The following is a 15,853-nucleotide window of genomic DNA, read 5'->3' on the forward strand; positions in this document are numbered from 1 at the left end:
AGGACTGAGCTCCAATGAGCTTTATCCTCTCCAAGTCAGGAGTAGTCACCACATCGGTAAAGTCTTTGGGAGTTACGCCATGGTAAGACCAATCACAGGCATGCTTCATGGATCCAACCACGATATCCCCTCGGTGGAATCCCCAAAGAGGCTGAAAGGCACCCGTAGCAGCAGAGACATGAGCAGCAGTAGTGATAGGGGCACTATGGCCCTCAGCTCCCTCAGCCGGAACCTCCACCATGGGCTCCTTATGCTTCCGTAGGAAGGTAGGCTCTGTATCCTTTCCTCGAGTATCCAGGCCCGCAAGGCAAGCCTTCTTCATCCTGGAAGTCTCCTCAACGAGAGGCACATTATCCTCGTTGATCTCCTTAGCAGCTGCAAAATAAGAGAAAAAACAAAAGAAGTGGTGTCAATAATGCATGAAACAAAATAAAAATGAGAAGGGAAGAAAAATACCCTGTTGAGAAACAGAGGATAGCCCCACATGGATGAGGGAGAACTCCTCTAAAAGAGTTCAGCTGATAGTGGCATCGTTATCCCGAGTAAGCTCATCATAAATGATAGTTTCCTCGGGGGTTAAGTGAATGGATTTGAGGCTACCATCACTAACTTCCCGAAGGAAGATCTGAAAAGGGTGCCCCAGTCACCATTCTCCCACCTTAACCTGACAAAACTATTCCTCCAATTTTGGTTATTGTCGGGAATGGAGGCGCTGTTAAAAATGTGCTTACACTTGGGCCTTTTTTTAACGTAGACCCAACCACAATTACCAGAAGAATTGTTGTAACATTCCAGAAACCTTCCTAAAAATAGCTATAGATAAGGGAAAACCTCCCCGAAGATAACAAACCATGAAGCATAAAATATTCCTCCAGGCGCTGGGAGGAAGCTGACAGGGGTTTATTTGCAAATCAGCTAGGAGGTGAGGAATAAAGGGGTGAAAAGGAAACCTAAGCCCAGCATCGAGGGCATCTGTGTAAACGAAAAGAGTATCCGGTTTCCAATGGCAAGTACGGTCGCCACCAGAAACCGGAACTAGCCTAAGGGGAGGACGAACATTATAACGTGCATTTAACTTATCATAATCTATGTTGTGCCAAGTGTTGCAATGATTAAAAGAATTAAGATGTGCAGTGGAGGGATATTCATCCCCCCTAGTATTAATCATATCTATCAAAGACATGTAAGAAGAGCAGATCTCGACATCCTTACCTTGTTTTGAAGCCGAGGCGATCTTGGCCGCTCTCTCGGCACCTTTGTCTGCCATTAATGGAGGTTGAAGGAAACCTTGAAACCTTGGATGGAAAAGGAGGCCGGAAAAGGCTAAGGAAGTAGCCGGAAAATTCCTAAGGAGGAGAGTGTTGAGAGAGGAGAGGGAGTTTGAAGAATTGTGTAAGAGTGAAATGAAAAGGGTGATGATTTCACTCTCCCATCCCACTCTTATATAGGCACGAAGAAGGCTAATTGGGTCTAGAAAAACCCATTTAGGCCCAAAAACAGAACACTCTGGAAGGATCTAGAATAGTTTAGAGGATTTTGAGAAAATATAAAAAATATATTAAGAAAACTCTGGAAGGATCCAGAAAATCCAGAAAAATCTTTGGGCCTGGAAAAATATGACAAGCCCAACATAGGAATAGCCAAAAGGCCTAAAGAAAGCAGCAAGCCCAGCTCAGGGCCCAAAACTCATAAATTTTCAAAGAAAATGAAAAAAAAGCCCAGTTGAAAAAATGGGCCCAAGTTAAAGCCTAAAGGTTAGGCCCAATTAAAAATTTAAATTATAAGCCCAAGCAAAAGGCCCAGATTAGAAAATATGGAACCAGATCTTATTTGGCCTTGAAATAATAAGAAGCCCAATTAAGGGATGGCCCAAAGAAAAAACATAAAAATCTTGATCCATTCGATCAGAATGCTAGTTAAGTTTCTAATCGAAAGGATGAGGTTGAAAATTCCTTCGACCAGAGCTTGAAGGGAGGTTAAATCGACCAGAAATAGGTCGAATTCGACCAGAACCTCAACTTAATTCCTGGTCGAATGCTTTTCCTCGAAATTGGCTTCGACTTGGGCTTAAACGGATGGTTAATACGGTCAAAAATATAGATTCTGACCGAAAAGGGGAGATTCCTGATCGAACACAAAAAAAATATATATATATATATATGTAATAGGTTGAAAATCCAGGTCAAAGTTCGACTTGGAATTGAGGTCGAAATCATACTACTCGAAACCCTGTCGACCAGGGCAACTACAAGGTTAATTCGACCAGGATCCTTGTCGAACAGGATTCCTGGTCGAACCAGGTATTAAAAAAATGGAAAAAGAAAAAGAGAAGAAAAGAAGAAAAGGGAGAGAAAAGAAAGAAAGAGAATAAGAAAAAGAGAAAAAAAGAAAAAATGAGGGAAGAAAAATCCTGAAAAATAAGAAAGTCAAGGAAATTCCTTAAAATATTTTCTGAAAATGTAAATATTTTCAGAAAATGTGGAATAAATCCAGAAAATTAAGGATAAATCCCAGAATTAAGGGAAAAATCCATAAAATTAAGGATAAATCCCAGAATTAAGGGAAAATCCAGAAAATTAAGGATAAATCCCAGAATTAATGGAAAAATCCAGAAAATTAAGGATAAATCCCAGAATTAAGGGGAAAATCCAGAAAATTAAGAATAAATCCAGAAAATTAAGGATAAATCCCAGAATTAAGGGAAAATCCAAAAAATTAAGGATAAATCTCAGAATTAAGGGAAAAATCCAGAAAATTAAGGAAAAATCCCAGAATTCAGGAAAAATTCCTGGAAATTAAGATAATTCCTAAATAATAGGGATAAAAGCAAATTGTTGTAAATGTGTAGGTCGCTCCACACTTTACGCAAAAGATGATACCCTGTAAGGGAACAAATGAACTTAACTTCTGCGAAACCTAGTCACTGTTTCCCAAAAGTAGGGGGCAAATGATAGGAAATAAAGAAATCCTAATTACGTAATTAATGTTGCATTAATTACATATGACTTCGGTCACGAAGCCCAATAAGAAGATGTATGACATTCAGACCAAAAAAGTTAACACATTGATCAGGCCTAATGGACCAGATCAGGCCTGATGGAACAAAGAAGGCCCACAACCCTGAATATTTAATTAATTCCATAATTAATTAAGGGAGAAAACAGCTGTCAATATGAGTCCTAATAGGGACATGAATCCTTGTAGGTCAGCCTTCAAAGGATCTAATCGAATAAGGGATCAACTTCCTACTTCCTAGGACTCCAAAGTCCATTCTGATTCTGAGACTTGCCCACCAAGTCTCCTAACCCTAGTCCAATTAAGGACTCCCAACATCTATATAAGGGGTCTCACCCCCACCAATCAGAACTACGTTTTTTGACTTGATCATTGGCAATCAGCAAGGTACGTAGGCATCTTATTAAGGCAGATCAAGTCACGAAACACAAGAGCAGTCAAATCGAGCCTCGAAGCTCACGTTCCTTAGTAATAGATACAACAATTATTATTCCTTAGTTTTTGATCCATAACAACTCTATTACTAGTTTTGTACATGTGCAATGCAGGATTGTTCATAAAATAATTTTTTTCTTATTTTTCTTTTTTAATATTGATATTATTTCTCAAAATACTGTATTTACTGAAATTCTTTGTTAATATTCTGGTAAGGTTTAATTTGATAGGGGTTAATCTATTATTAGTAAAACAATATTCAACTTCTATATACAAAATTTTAATAATTTTAGATAATTTCCGAAAATTAACTTTTTAAACCTTTTTCTCAAATACTTATCATATATATAATTTATTATTACATATATCATTTATGTTATGTATTTTATAATTGGATAATAATTTATTTGTTTTATATGTACTTTGATGCACGTATTTTTTTAATATATTATATTTTTATGTAATAGTAATAATTGTTACCATAATTATCTTATATTTTTGCATGAATTTTTTTATTTTAAAATTATTAAATCTTATATTTCCATAACTTTTTCACTCTAACTTTATTATACTTATATAAATACAGTTTTTCAAAAAAATTGTAAATTACAATTTTTAAACGCCATTCATAATTCTTGTAACACAATGTACAATTTTATAATATTTTTACTTTTTATTTAAATTATTTAAATATTATAGTTGCTAATATTTACAAACCTGACCATGTATAGATATGCTCTTTCATAATTTTAATTACTTTTCCATTTTTATAAAAAAATACTTGGAAACAATTTAATAATTATTTAACCTTTTATTTTCTCTTTTGAAAAATAGTTTAAAAATGTGTTTAAATTTGATCATGCTCTTAATAATTGGCATGAAATTCCTGATTTAGATGCTAATAATAAATATATAATTTTACAATGAAGCCATATATCATCTATTACTATTAGATATATTTGATAACGTCATAACTAATATGATTTATGTTTAGTTTTCAGATCTTACTTAAACATGACAAATCAGTACTTAACTGAAATCAGCACTTATACTGAAGTCAGAACTTAAGTCATCAGTACTTAAGGTTCAGGAGATATTTATCAGAAGATAAGATCAGGACTTAAAGGAAACGTTCAAATAAGGAAGGCAGCTGATTGAAAGGAAAAGAAGATCAAGACAAACGTAAGAAGAGATATGCATGAAGAAGGAATTTTATGAAGAATAGAATACTTGGAAGAAAAGATATCTGATTGATATATTTTAGGAAGCAGAATTATATTCCATATCAATTAGCGATTATCTTGTAACTGTGTAGTATATAAACACAAACATAGGGTTTACACTATAAGTGTTATCATTATCGAGAAGATTATTCATTGTAACCATAGCAGCTCTCGTGATATTTGTTCATCACTGAGAGAGGACAGTTCCATACTGTAACAGAGATTATTATTTTGAATAAAGTTTGTTTTCTGTTACTTGAGTTATTAGAGTTCGATTTGATTGTGCTATACACTGTATTCACCCCCCTCTATAGTGTGTGTGACCTAACAAGTGGTATCAGAGCCTATCTGTTAACACACAAACAGTTTAAGATCCAAAAACAATCATGTCTGAAGTAGAAACTCCAACTAAGCCCACCAAAAATGAAGAACCTCCAAAGACACAAATCTATAGCCGATATGAGGCTATTAGAGTTCCCATATTGAGACCATCTGAATATCCCATATGGAAGGTGAGGATGACTATATTTCTGGAAGCTACAGGTCTAGAATATCTTGATAGAATCAAGGAAGGGCCTCACAAACCAACCGAGCTCGCAGTTGCAGTTGCAGGTGAAGCAGCAAAGTCAGTACCAAAGGAGAAGAGTGACTACACTGCTGAAGATATAGCATCAATTGCTAAGGATGCTAAGGTACGACACTTACTGCATAGTGCCATTGATAATGTAATGTCAAACAGGGTAATAAACTGCAAGACTGCAAAGGAGATATGGGATGCCTTGGAAACAAGATGTCAGGGAACTGATACGATTAAGAAGAACAGGAAGATAATACTCACTCAAGAGTATAAACACTTTGACTCAAAGGCTAATGAGTCATTGACTGATTTATATGATAGATTTTTCAAACTCTTGAATGATTTGTCACTGGTTGATAAGGAGTATGATCTTAAAGATTCAAACCTTAAATTCCTGTTGGCTCTTCCTGAAAGATGGGATTTGAAGGCAACAACAATAAGAGACAACTATAATCTTGATGAAATGACTCTTGATGAAATTTATGGGATGCTCAAGACTCATGAACTTGAGATGGAATAAAGAAGCAAGAGGAAAGGAGGAAAGTCAAGGACAGTTGCTCTTAAGGCTGAAGAAGAATCCCCCAAGGCAGCTACCTCAAGGAAAGGCAGGGGTAAAGCTCTCTTCACAAAGTCTGATACCGAGTCATCAAGTTCTGATAGTGATGATGACTCAGAATCTGAAAGCTTGCCTGAGACGGATGCTGATGAAGAGATGATGAAGCTGTGTGACCTTATGGTGAAAGGAATCACAAAGATTGCATACAGGAAGTTCAGGTTGGGAAAGAAGTTTTCCAGGAAAGGTGCAAGTTCTGATAAGAAGAATTTCAGAAAATCCGAGGGCAAGGGAGGAAAGTCTGACAGAGGAGATTATACAAATGTCAAATGCTACAACTGTGGTGAGAAAGGCCACATATCTCCTGATTGCAAGAAAGTGAAGAGTGACAAAGACAAGGCTCTTGTCACAAAGAACAAAAGCTGGACAGACACCTCAGATTCTGAAAGTGAGGAGAATTATGCCTTGATGGCAAATACTGATATGGCAAGTGCTGAAAGCAATTCTGAAGCTGCTGAGTTAAAGGTACCTCAAACTACTTATGCCTTTCATACTGATGATATTAATGAGTTAAGAAGATATCTTAAAACCATGTTCATTAGCTATAGAGATCAAACTTTAACATGTGAAAGATTAACTTCTGAAAATCTTGCTTGCAAAAAGAGGAATGATTATTTAGAAAAAGAGTTAGTCATGTTCCATCAAACTTAGAAAGATAAAGATGATGCTTTCTATGTTAGGGATGAAGTACTTAAAATGAATGAATCTCTAAAGGTGAGTTAGAAAAGGAAAGAGAGAATATCAGGACTTGGACTAACTCTAGAAGAACAACTCAGAATTTGTTAAGTAGTGAAAACTGGAAAGAGGGCTTAGGTTATGGAGATGATAAGAATGATAAAGGAACTGTAGAAATTAAGCCTATAGTTGTTAATCAAAAATCTAAGTTAAAGCCTGTTAAGTTTGTAGCTGTAAAGTCTGATAATGAGAAATCAGAAGTTAAAAAGGAATTAACTTCTGACAAACTAAAACATGAAAAGACAACTGAAGTAAACGTAGGCTTAATGACAAAGAAGCAGCTTAAGCATAAGCTGAAAGAAGTTAAAAATGCAAACAAGGTAAAATCACCTAGGAAAAATAGGAATGGAAAGGAAGGTGTGAATAAAAACAATGATTATAAGCCTGTTCCTGATGCTCCTAGAAAAACATGTCATAACTGTGGAAGTTCTAACCATCTGGCTTCTTTTTGTAGGAAGAATAAGAACATAAACTCCTTACCTTCAAAGTCATGAATTAAGAGTCAGTTTGTTAGATATAAGCCACAAAATCCTTGTTTTCATTGTGGTAGTTTATGGCATTCCATTTATACTTGTAACGAATATCATAGTTTGTACTATGATTATTATCAAATAAAACCTTCTTTAAAGAAAGTTACCATTGTTCCTTTTAGTGTAAGTTCTGATTCAAAGTCTGATAGTGTAAATTCTAATAAGAAAAATGTTAACATAAACTCTGATGCTAAATCCGCTGCAAATGTTAACAAACTTAATAAGGCCAAAGGATCCAAGCAAGTCTGGGTCCTTAAAACTAATCATTAGTGGTCTTTGTGATTACAGGGTAATAGGAAAAAGATCCTAGTTCTGGACAGTGGATGTTCAGGACATATGACTGGAAATAAAGCCCTGCTATCAGACTTTGTGGAGAAGGCTGGCCCAAGTGTTTCTTATGGAGATGGTAACAATGGAAAAACATTGGGATATGGCAATATCAATCTTGGGAATGTCATCATTAAAGAAGTAGCTCTGGTCTCAAGACTTAAACACAATCTGCTGAGTGTTAGTCAAATCTGTGACAGAGGTTATCATATGGATTTCTTTGAAGAATACTGTGAAGTTATTAGTAAATCTACAGGCAAAGCTGTTCTGAAAGGATACAGGCATGGTAACATCTATGAAGCCAGGCTTTCAACAAGTACTGATGGTTCTGCAATCTGTCTGATGAGTAGAGCATCAATTGAAGAAAGCTGGAATTGGCACAAGAAACTCTCTTATTTAAATTTCAACAATATAAATGAACTAGTCAAGAAAGATCTTGTGAGAGGACTGCCAAAGTCAGTATTTGCTCCTGATGGCCTTTGTGATTCTTGTCAGAAGGCTAAACAAAGGAAATCATCATTCAAGAGCAAGATTGAATCATCAAATCTTGAGCCTTATCACCTACTACATGTTGATCTATTTGGTCCAGTAAATGTCATGTCTATTGCAAAGAAGAAATATGCTATGGTCATAGTGGATGAGTTCACCAGATACACATGGGTGTATTTCTTGCACACAAAAAGTAAAACTGCATCTATCTTGATTGATCATGTCAGGCAACTGGATAAATTGGTCAAAGATTCTGTGAAGATAATAAGAAGTGATAATGGTACCAGTTCAAGAATTTGATAATGGAAGAGTTCTGCAAAAACCATGAAATCAAGCAGGAATTTTCTGCTCCTAGAATTCCACAGCAAAATGGAGTTGTTGAAAGAAAGAATAGAACTCTCATTGAAGCTGCACGTACAATGCTTGATGAAGCAAAGCTTCCAACCTATTTCTGGGCTGAAGCTGTGTAGACTGCTTATTTTACTCAGAATGCAACACCCATTAACAAGCAAGGAAAGACACCATATGAGATGGTGAAGAAAAAGAAGCCAAATCTTGAAGTATTTTCATGTATTTGGATGCAAATGTTTTGTTCTTAAGACTGATCCTGAACAGCTATCCAAATTTGATCTAAAAGCTGATGAAGGAATCTTTGTTGGATATCCACTTTCCACAAAAGCCTTCAGAGTCTATAACTTGAGAAAAAGAATGGCATGGAATCTATCAATGTCTCTTTTGATGATAAGAAGATTACTGGACTTGAAGATTTCAATGATCATGATCATCTGAGATTTGAAAATGAAGACTTAAATTCTGATACCGAAAATCCTGACAGTCTAAATCCTGATACTACAAACTCTGATGGATTAAACTCTGATTTTATTGAAACTGTGGTGACTACGCCAAAGGAAGATGCACCTATGCAGGGGGAGCATACTCAAGATACAACCACCTCTCAAGAAGCATCAGAACATACAACTGGCTCTTCAAGTTCTGATTCGTCAAGTTCTGATAAGCCAAGTTATGACAGTTCTGAAAACTTAAATTCTGAAGGATCCAACTCAGAGAGCATAGTTTTAGGGGGAGCATCAGAAAATGTTGATGAAGATAGCATGGATCATGGGGGAGCATCCAGTTCTAGAGAAAACCTTCCATCTGCAAGGAAGTGGACTAAATCACATACACCTGACTTAATAATTGGAAATCCTGATGCAGGTGTCAGAACTAGAACAGCTACTTCAAGTGAATGTCTTTACAATTCTTTTCTTTCTCAGACTGAACCAAAGAAAGTTTAAGAAGCTCTTCAAGATGCTGATTGAGTGCAAGCAATGCAGGAAGAGTTAAATGAATTTGAAAGAAACAAAGTCTAGACCCTAGTGCCAAGACCAAAGAACAGATCCGTTGTTGGTACAAAGTGGGTATTCAGAAACAAAATTGATAGTGATGGCATAATTACAAGGAATAAGGCAAGGTTGGTTGCAAAAGGATATTCTCAACATGAGGGAATTGTTTATGATGAAACATTTGCACCAGTTGCTAGATTGGAAGCCATAAGGATATTTTTGGCTTATGCTGCTTACAAAACGTTTACTGTCTTTCAAATGGATGTGAAAAGTGCTTTTCTCAATGGAGAATTGGAGGAGAAAGTATATATTGAACAACCTCCAGGCTTTGTAGATCCCAAATATCCTAATCATGTCTACAGGCTTGATAAAGCACTTTATGACCTTAAGCAAGCTCCAAGAGCATGGTATGAGACTTTAGCTCAGTTTCTTCTGGAAAGTGGATTTAACAGAGGAACTATAGACAAAACACTGTTCTACCTCAACCATGGAAAAGAATTACTTCTGGTTCAGATATATGTTGATGATATCATTTTGGTTTCACAAATGACAGACTTTGCAAGAAGTTTTCCAAACTGATGCAGTCAAGATATCAAATGAGTATGATGGGGGAACTTAGCTATTTTCTGGGCCTTCAAGTCAAGCAGAATGAAGAAGGCACTTTTATTTGTCAAACCAAGTACACCAGAAATTTGCTGAAGAAATTTGGAATGCAAGATTGTTCAAGTGCATCCACTCCCATGGCCACTGCAACAAAACTGGATAAGGATACTGGTAAATCAGTAGATATTACTGATTACAGAGGTATGATTGGCTCTCTACTCTATCTAACTGCTAGTAGACCTGATATCATGTATGTTACCTGTCTTTGTGCAAGATTTCAAGCAGATCTAAGAGAACCTCACTTAACAGCTGTGAAAAGGATTTTCAAGTATCTTAAGGGAAAAGCTGATCTGGGATTGTGGTATCCCAGAGAATCAGATTTTAAACTAATAGGTTACTCATATGCAGATTTTGCAGGTTGCAAAATTGACAGAAAAAGCACAAGTGGAAGCTGCCAATTTCTCGGAGGCAGATTGGTTTCTTGGTTTAGCAAGAAACAAAAGTCAATTTCCACATCAACTGCAGAAGCAGAATACATTGCTGCAGGAAGCTGTTGGGCACAGATTCTTTGGATGAAGAATCAGTTACTGGATTATGGGTTAACATATTTTAAAATCCCTATTTACTGTGATAATCAAAGTGCTATTGCTATGACAGGTAATCCAGTTCAACACTCAATGACAAAGCACATCAGCATTAGGTACCACTTCATAAGGGAACATGTGGATGAAGGTACAGTGGAATTGCACTTTGTTCCAACAGATCAACAACTAGCAGATATCTTCACAAAACCACTGTGTGAAGCTACTTTTACAAGATTGGTAAATAAACTTGGAATGGTTTCAGGTTCTTTCTCTAAATCTGCTTAGCTTTTGTTCTGATGCATTAGACTTTATGATCAATATTTACAGAAATTACTCTCTTTGTGTATTCTGTGCTTAATTGAAAATTGCTTAAGTATTGATTGTTGTTTAATGTGAATTTTTAAACTCTGATAGTGAACTGACTATTTCTGTGACTATTCAATCCTATGAGGATAAATGTGCTAGATGCTGACCTAGTAGTCTTTAACATACTAGAGATCCCATGTTAGAAGTAATTATTTATGTGGAAATCTATTGACACAAGCAAATTCTGATATTGAGCTTAGTCACGTTTACTTTGTCTATCTTATTACTAAGTCAAAAACTAGAATATTACTTCTCATCTATTAAGTTCTGATATTAGTAAATCTGATGGATGTACTAAGTGCTGATAAACCTCACTCATCAAAAGAAAAAGTAAAAGAAAAGAGAATAAAAATCAGGTACTCCTTTGAGATCTAGAGTAAAAATGTGGAAGGGACGGCCCAAGTGCATCGCTGGTATTAAGTAATATGCATCAGAAAAGCAAATAATTATTTTTCTTGGTGACTTTTCACACTCTATGATTACTGGAGAAATACTCTGATAATAGCATAAATTTTGATAAGCAGTCGTGACTCACTTACACTGAGAAGCCACTGTAAAATGGAATTTCAAAAGATGCATAAAATAAGCACAAAACAGTTGAGGTGGACTCGTGCATGAACTCATTCAAAAGTAAACTTCAGAATAAATGACAGATTTTTAGTAAAGTTCTTAGTTATACCTTATTTCTAAGATGTACTGAAGTGAATCAGACATTACTCTTTGTCTGGTATTTTGCTTAATGCACACACTTACACTCCATATGAATGATGAAAATTACTGTGGCGTTCAATGTTGTTTTGGATGAATAGTTTATGTGTCAGATTGCATAAATTCTGAGGACAAGTTCTGATGGAAGTTCTGATAAATAAGTTCTGAAGAACCGAAATCAGAATTTGTGTGAAGAATCACAGAGATAGGCATTCATTTTTCGAGTTAAGAAATCATGTTCTGATGACTGTTAAGTTCTGATATAAGTCTAAGTGCTGATATTAAATTGTGATCCTCTACTTGACTTATTTGTGGTTAAAATCTGAAACAGTCTTATTTTAAATCAGAATATGTACGGGTGAGATATTAACAGTCAATACAATTAGGGTTAGTGGAACACATACATGCACAGTAATATTTACTTGTTTCTTGTGTGCATTAAACCCTGTTCCATCTGACAAGATTCTTGCTGAGCACTTGGAAAAAGCTGATGAAATGTTAATTAATGATGATTTCAAGACACAGCTTCGAGTCACTGCATTGAGTACTAGACATCTGCAAGGTCTCCATTCAACAACTCATGCAGAGTTACATAAAATTCAGGAAGAATTGCTCAAGCAAGAAACGGTTAAGAAAATTGAAAAGAAAAAATTCTTCCAACCTACCTTTGACAGAGTTGCTTACATTGAGAAGACCCAAGAGAAGCAACAGTCTCAGATAGATGATATTTTGAAAAATCAAGCTTCTCAGCAACCTCAACTTGATGAAATCCAAGCCTCAGTGGAATTGCTTGTCTCTCTTCTCTTACCCGCTGATGCCAAAAAGGGGGAGAAAGTAATTAAGTCCAAATGCAAAACTGATCAGACACTGAAGGGGAAGGATGATGAAAAAGATGACCAGGGAAACTCTGGAATGTGTGGAGGTCATTGTAATATCCAGGATATATCGTGTAATTATTTTTGCTATTAAATAATTATTATGTGTGTTCAGTATCTATTCTGTGAGATAATTGTTAAGTGTTATCTGTACTTGGATATTCAAAAATAATATTAATTGAGTATTTTATTTTTTATATGTCCAAAATAAAATATAGATAATTGTCATATCTTCCTAATGATTTTGATGTTGATTTATGGATTTATAAGAATCTTATGAAATTTCTAAAATCTTTTTCCGGGTAATTAAAATCTATTTTATAAAAACGGGAACCAACCGACGTCACCCGTTGTTACGTTTTTGGAACCCGAAACCCTTCCGAGAACTCCTTCCTAACCTAATTGTAATATTCCGAGCATATTCCATGTTTCGACTTTTTCGATTCGGCGTACGGTTTGTTCTGCGCGGATCCCGACGCAACATTTTCGATACAATATTCGTTTCGGTAAATTAATAAAACCCGTATTTTCGATAAACGTGAGCTTTTTATTAAACTATCCCAATTATCACTTCGTAATACGTGTAACCAGGCGCTGAGACCAAGACCGCAGTACAAATTGTACTGGTTTGGATAATTATCCCGAAAACCGATACCGTTTGGATCAGTTTTTATAAATAAACGTACCGTTTTGATCCAACAGGATACTAATTTTCCATAAATATAAATAGCCTTCTACCGTAGTTTATTTCGTATCAAAATCATTTACAGACAGATAAATATATAATTTTACAGAGAAAAATCATATATTCATAAACTGTTCCAAGAATCAAACCAACTTTTGAAGGTGTTATTGATCTTTGTTTGAAAAACTCGAGTACTGGATTTGAAGGTCTTAAAAAGTTCAATCAGAATCTGTAATACATATACCTGCAGAATCAAAGGTTTATTTTCTGAAAATTTATTTATTTTCGAATTTATTTTATTAAAAATATGAATTTTTGTTCGGATGATTATTTGTATGATTTGATGATTGCATGTTGTAGAGCTTGTTTTCCTGATGATTTTCATATGTCATACGTCTGATTTGGAGTTCAATAACATACTCAAAAGTGGGTTTAATTTTTGAATTTCAAAATTAGGGTTTATAACCCGTATGAATGTTTTCAATTGAAATTTGGGGGGTTTTTGATTCAGGGGTTATTAACTGTTGATTTATAGTGGGTTGTGTTCCTTATGAAATTTGCAATCGATTGATATATAGCTCGTTAACAGAGGATGCTTGAATCGTAGGGAGTTGTGTTTTTAAAATTCTCGATGTTCGCCGGAAACCGGCGATGTTCTTGGCCAATTTCCGGCCAGAACAGGGATGATTAGAATGATTTGTTTGCATGGATATGTTCCTGGTAATCTGTAGTTTAATTCTGGAGGTGATGGTGGTGGAAGGATGCCGGGAGTGAGTTCTCCGGCCACCCCCGACTTTTCTGGCGACTGGAACTGCGAAATTGCAGATTGGTCCTTGTACTTTTGAAAACGATGAAGTTTGGTCCCCCAGGTTTCCAGACTTTGCAAAAATTGGATTCCTATTTTAAAAATGTTTAAAAATCATATTTCCTATATATTTTTATTATAAAAATTCATTTTTAATTTATGAAAATTCTAAAAAATTAGTATTTTAATTCCAAAAATTATTTTTAATTCAGAATTAAATCCGAATTAATTAGTTAATTAATTTCAGTTAATTTTTAATTGATTAATTGGTCAATTAAATTGGAAATTAATTGATTTAATTAATTATTAATTGATTTTAATTAATTATTTAATTAGATTTAATTACTTAAAAATGATTTAAAAATTCCGAAAAATAGTTTCGAGCTTTAAAATATTATTCTAAATTATTTCCAAGGCTCGATAATTATTATAAAATTGTTTCGGAGCCAAAAGTGACCAACCGAACACTGTTTATTATCCCGAAATTGATCCAACGACCCGTTTTAATTACGAAAAATGTTTTAAAAACCATTTTAAATACCCGAAAGCCTATTTATGACCCGAGACTTCTTTATAAATGACATATCATTGATTACGTGATGTATTATGTGCTATACGTGACTTGTTGATTGACTATCGGTCTATATATTCGGTGTTTACTTGATTATTGCATAACTTTCAATCCGTTAATCGGATTTGGGTAAAACGAAGGGTAGATAGAAGTATGTGTTGAATATAACTCTATGAGTCGATTATTGATAGATGCTTATGATATGTGAGCAGAAGAGGCAAGGCGTAGGAAAGGGAAACAGGTAGTTGAGGAGTAAAACGGTTGTGATTGGAAGCGAGTGCAGTGTAGTAAGCTAATACCAGGCAAGTGTTCTGAACTTTCTAGATATATTGTAGTACTTGATAGTCTTGTTGATATTGCAACTGCTTTGAAGCACTGTACCCTAAACCTTGATTCCAGTTATTGATCTTGAGACGTAACCTGATTCTTTCTAGACCATTGATTGTTGTATACCCGAACACGAACCTCAAGTACACGATACTACTCCACAAATACATGCAAACAAAATCCCAAACACTGAACTGAATTACTTATATACTCAAACATTGTATCCTATGCTTTGAAAACCCAAATCTTGAAACCCTGAAATGTTGATTCCTTTGTTATCCAATTCTTTCATTACCCAGCATCCAAGCTTTGAAATTATCTTATTGATCTTTACAAGGATTGAAACCCTTTCATTGTTAAACACTTTTTGTTGTTAATGATTCTGGTTATTGTTTATTATTTCTTATTATGTTATTATGTTAGAATTGGATTGTTTTTATAAAATTGTGGACCAGATTCGTGGTCAGACCATATAATGGTCAAGTTAGGCCAATGTGTGCCTTGGATCCAGTAGTTAGAGCAATGCTGTGTGCTTTGCTCAGGGTTAGTACGTGACTGATCAGCAGCCTAACCTTGGTTTTTAAATTAAAAGTATAATATCCAATTCTAAATCATAATCCATTGTTCACTTGAAATCATAATCATGTTCACCTGATGATCATTATTCTCAGTTTTGTCATTGTGACTTGCTGAGCTAGTTAGCTCATTTGTGCGATATTGTTTCTGTTCTTTTCCAGTTAAGAAGGAACCAGTTGGTATCGCGGATCCCCAGTCCAGTGCGAGAGCTAGGGGTTCAGGTTGATTGAGCGAAGTTAGTAGGCTTCTTTTGGGATAGTTTAAGTTTGTAAAAGTTGTAATAAAGTTTAATACTCAGTTTGAGTTTGAATGATTGGGATTTGAACGGTTTGTAATATATTAGTGTGTTTGGCTTGTGTGCATACTTTAACCTGTTGCGATCCGTGGTGATTGGTAAGTAGGTCACTGCATATATTATTATTATCTTTATTATTGTTCTAAGCAGGTTATAAAGAAGGTGTGTGTG

This window comes from Apium graveolens, chromosome 2, assembly GCF_009905375.1.
Source record: "Apium graveolens cultivar Ventura chromosome 2, ASM990537v1, whole genome shotgun sequence".
Classification (NCBI taxonomy): domain Eukaryota; kingdom Viridiplantae; phylum Streptophyta; class Magnoliopsida; order Apiales; family Apiaceae; genus Apium; species Apium graveolens.